The following is a 5466-nucleotide window of genomic DNA, read 5'->3' as shown; positions in this document are numbered from 1 at the left end:
ATTTGATAATCTACGTAAAGCTTTTTAAACCTTTATTGATGAAATAAAGGTTATGGTTTATTTTAAAATGAATGCAGTCTTTAAAAAACGTCTCATATAGAGGTCAAAACCTCGCAACGAAATCAATTAATATGGAACGTTTTTAATCAATAAGAACGGGACATTTCAGTTGGTATCCGAGCGTTGGTCTTAGAGAACCAGAATTTTGCATTAGTGTGTCTTATCGAGTTTGTTAGGATGCATTAGTGAGTCTGGACTTCGATCGTGTTTACTTGAAAAATGATTGCTTAACAAATTTTGTTGGAAACTATATATTTTTAACATGTGAATATTATGTGATATATTAATCTCTTAACGCGTTTGATATTATGTGATAGATGTCTACCTCTAGAACAAGTCTCATTGACTCACCTAATAATACTGAAGAGTCAAATGTAAATTGGAATGATTCGTGGACTGATTCACAAGTTCCCGAAGAGGAACCGGAAGAAGAATCGGAACCGGAAGAAGAATCGGAACCGGAAGAAGAAATAGAACCAGTGGGGGAAATAATAAAACGGTTAAGTAGAAGAAAATCCTCAACCAACCGACCAAAGTTAATTATGGTCAATGGTGTTTCCGCCAAGGAAGCAAAGTATTGGGAGGATTACCAATTCTCCGATGAATCGGATCCCGACAAGGATTCCGATGATGTTATAGAAATTACCCCAACACAATTTAATAAGGCAAAAGAGAACAATAAGGGAAAGGGCATAAAAATAGAGAAATTTGATTCCAAACCCGATGAACTTTATATGTATCGTCAACACCCGTATTTCTTAAGTTGTGACAATAACCCGGGAACCTCTAAACCACCAGGTTTTTCTAAACCAATGTGGAAAACGACGGCTCGTATTAGGGGAACATCATATATCCCTAGAAACTTGGCAAAACGAACCAAAACAGAAGAAGAAGAAACGAGCGAGTCAGAATAAGATAGTTGTATTCGTGTGGTGTAATATATGTAATATAGTGTGATTATGCTTTATGATATATGTAAAAATTGCTTGTATTAATAAGTATTTTTTTTATGAATCTAACTCTTGTCTATTTTACAGTATAAAAACACAAAATGGATAGACAACCCAATATTTTAAGAGACCTACCCGGAGACATGATTGATGAAATCTTGTCTAGAGTCGGTCAGAATTCCTCGGCACAACTATTTAAGGCGAGATCAGTTTGTAAGACATTCGAAGAACGTTCCAAGAATGCCTTGGTTTATAAAAGGCTTTCGTTCGAAAGATGGGGGATATCACATTGGGAAATCTATAAGTTACGATGTGTTTACTTTGACGCATATATTGCGGGGAATCCAAATGCTATTTTACGCAACGGGTTAAGAAATTATTTTGACTCAATATATCCGAATATAGGACTTCGTGATTTAGAAAAAGCGGCTAACATACAACATAAAGAAGCATGTTATGCTTACGGGTTAGTAATGTTCGCTTCTCACCAAAGTGAGAATAAGAACATCGGGCTACAACTATTAAACAAAACGTTCCCACAAGTGACGGAGTCGGTAATTGGGGTAAGAAATGAGGTTTTTAGGTTATTACGAGACTGTTGGTCATTACGTAACCTTCATCCTTTTGACGACGTTACAACACATTGTCTTACTATCGGTCACAACGGTTATGTTCCACAAAACCAAGGATAGGAAGTGGTATTAGTAAAACCAGAATGCATGACTTGTTTCTGGACGTATGAATTACGTGTCTTTATTGCCTTTGCTGAACGCCTTATTTATTAACTAGAATTATCTTCGCAACTACTTTGTATCAAAGTTTTATGTGCTATATTTCATTCTATATGTAAAATAGCGGTATTGTAAATTTGTAAGTTATTGTATAAAGGCTTGAATATGATATATTTTTTTGTTTTGTTTTTGTGATTAGTTTTTCATATAGAATTGTAGTAGTTGAAATGGTATGTTAGCTACTAAGTATGAACTTAACGGGTAGGTACTACCTGAATTAAAGAGTATAAAACGCTAATATGAAGAAAGAGCTTTTATAAATAAGTTCATATTACGCTACGAAATACTATTGACTACTCTTGATATTCTATATGATTAACTCGTTTCATTTGACTATTTTGAAGGAAATGGCACCAACTACTCGACACACCTTGAATATGAGCGAAGAGGAATTTCGTGCCTTTCTTGCTTCAAACATAGCCGCAGTACAGGCTGCGCTACATACCAACAATAACCTTGGATCTAGCAGTACAGGAAATCTTGTAGGATGCACCTACAAAGAATTCACTGCCTGCAAACCTTTGGAATTTGATGGAACCGAAGGACCGATCGGATTGAAACGGTGGACCGAGAAGGTCGAATCGGTGTTTGTCATAAGTAAGTGTACTGAAGAGGACAAAGTGAAGTACGCTACGCATACCTTCACAGGTTCTGCGTTAACATGGTGGAATACCTATCTAGAGCAAGTGGGACAAGATGATGCTTACGCACTATCGTGGTCAGCATTCAAGCACTTGATGAATGAGAAGTACCATCCCAGAACCGAGGTCAATAAGCTCAAGACAGAACTTAGAGGGTTACGAACCCAAGGATTTGATATTACCACGTACGAAAGACGATTCACCGAATTATGCCTATTGTGTCCGGGAGCATTCGAAGATGAGGAAGAGAAGATCGACGCGTTTGTGAAAGGATTACCGGAAAGAATCCAAGAAGATGTAAGTTCACACGAGCCCGCCTCCATACAACAGGCATGTAGAATGGCTCACAAACTAGTGAACCAGATTGAAGAAATAATTAAAGAACAGACTGCTGAAGAGGCCAATGTGAAACAAGTCAAAAGAAAGTGGGAGGAAAACGGTGATAAGAATCACCAATACAACAACAACATCAATTACAACAATAATCGCAACAACTATCCCAACAATCGCAACATCAATCGCAACTACAACAACAACAACAACAACAATAACAACAGCAACTACAACAATCATCCCAACAACCATAATAACCGCAACAACAACAACAACAACAACAATAAGAACAATCAGAAGCAGCTATGCCAAAGGTGTGGATAGTATCACTCGGGGTTCTGCACCAAATTTTGCAACAAGTGTAAAAGAAATGGTCATAGCGCGGCGAAATGTGAGGTCTACGGACCATGGGTTAACAGAACGAAAGGAACAAATGGTGTCGGAACGAGTAATGGTGGAGCAAGTAGTGTCGGAGCAAGTTATGCCAATGCAGTTTGTTATAAATGTGGAAAACCGGGCCACATTATTAGAAATTGCCCGAACCAGGAGAACACGAATGGACAAGGCCGCGGAAGAGTTTTCAATATTAATGCGGTAGAGGCACAGGAAGACCCAGAGCTTGTTACGGGTACTTTTCTTATTGACAATAAATCTGCTTACGTTTTATTTGATTCGGGTGCGGATAGAAGATATATGAGTAGAGATTTTTGTGCTAAATTAATTTGTCCATTGACGCCATTGGATAATAAATTTTTACTCGAATTAGCAAACGGTAAATTAATTTCAGCAGATTATATATGCCGGAATCGAGAAATTAAACTGGGTAGCGAAATATTTAAGATTGATTTGATACCAGTATAGTTAGGGAGTTTTGATGTAATAGTTGGCATGGACTGGCTGAAGAAGGTGAAAGCAGAGATCGTATGTTATAAAAATGCAATTCGCATTGTACGAGAAGAAGGAGAACCCTTAATGGTGTACGGAGAAAAGGGCAACACGAAGCTACATCTTATTAGTAATTTGAAGGCACAAAAACTAATATGAAAAGGTTGCTATGCTGTTCTAGCACACGTCGAGAAAGTACAAACTGAAGAAAAAAGCATCAATGATGTTCCCGTCACAAAAGAATTTCTCGATGTATTTCCGAAAGAATTACCGGGATTACCCCCACATCGATCCGTTGAATTTCAAATAGATCTTGTACCAGGAGCTGCACCAATAGCTCGTGCTCCTTACAGACTCGCACCCAGCGAGATGAAAGAACTGCAAAGCCAATTACAAGAACTTTTAGAGCGTGGTTTCATTCGACCAAGCACATCACTGTGGGGAGCTCCTGTTTTGTTTGTCAAGAAGAAAGATGGTACATTCAGGTTGTGTATCAACTACCGAGAGTTGAACAAACTTACCATCAAGAACTGCTACCCACTACCGAGAATCGACGACTTATTTGATCAACTACAAGGCTCGTCTGTTTATTCAAAGATTGACTTACGTTCCGGGTATCATCAAATGCGGGTGAAAGAAGATGATATCCCAAAGACTACTTTCAGAATACGTTACGGTCATTATGAGTTTATGGTCATGCCGTTTGGTTTAACTAATGCACCAGCTGTGTTCATGGACCTTATGAACCGAGTGTGTGTACCATACCTTGACAAGTTTGTCATTGTTTTCATTGATGACATACTTATTTACTCAAAGAATGACCAAGAACACGGTGAACATTTGAGAAAGGTGTTAGAAGTATTGAGGAAGGAAGAATTGTACGCTAAGTTTTCAAAGTGTGCATTTTGGTTGGAAGAAGTTCAATTCCTCGGTCACATAGTGAACAAAGAAGGTATTAAGGTGGATCCGGCAAAGATAGAAACTGTTGAAAAGTGAGAAACCCCGAAAACTCTGAAACATATACGCCAGTTTTTAGGACTAGCTGGTTACTACAGAAGGTTCATCCAAGACTTTTCCAGAATAGCAAAACCCTTAACTGCATTAACGCATAAAGGGAAGAAATTTGAATGGAAGGATGAACAAGAGAAAGTGTTTCAGTTATTGAAGAAAAAGCTAACTACGGCACCTATATTGTCATTGCCTGAAGGGAATGATGATTTTGTGATTTATTGTGACGCATCAAAGCAAGGTCTCGGTTGTGTATTAATGCAACGAATGAAGGTGATTGCTTATGCGTCTAGACAATTGAAGATTCACGAACAAAATTATACGACGCATGATTTGGAATTAGGCGCGGTTATTTTTGCATTAAAGACTTGGAGGCACTACTTATATGGGGTCAAAAGTATTATATATACCGACCACAAAAGTCTTCAACACATATTTAATCAGAAACAACTGAATATGAGGCAGCGTAGGTGGATTGAATTGTTGAATGATTACGACTTTGAGATTCGTTACCACCCGAGGAAGTCAAATGTGGTAGCCGACGCCTTGAGCAGGAAGGACAGAGAACCCATTCGAGTAAAATCTATGAATATAATGATTCACAATAACCTTACTACTCAAATAAAGGAGGCGCAACAAGGAGTTTTAAAAGAGGGAAATTTAAAGAATGAAATACCCAAAGGATCGGAGAAGCATCTTAATATTTGGGAAGATGGAACCCGGTATAGGGATGAAAGGATTTGGGTACCAAAATTTGGAGATATGAGAGAAATGGTACTTAGAGAAGCTCATAAAACT

The sequence above is a fragment of the Rutidosis leptorrhynchoides genome, chromosome 11 (genome assembly GCF_046630445.1).
Source record: "Rutidosis leptorrhynchoides isolate AG116_Rl617_1_P2 chromosome 11, CSIRO_AGI_Rlap_v1, whole genome shotgun sequence".
Lineage (NCBI taxonomy): Eukaryota > Viridiplantae > Streptophyta > Magnoliopsida > Asterales > Asteraceae > Rutidosis > Rutidosis leptorrhynchoides.
This window is presented reverse-complemented; position numbering follows the sequence as displayed.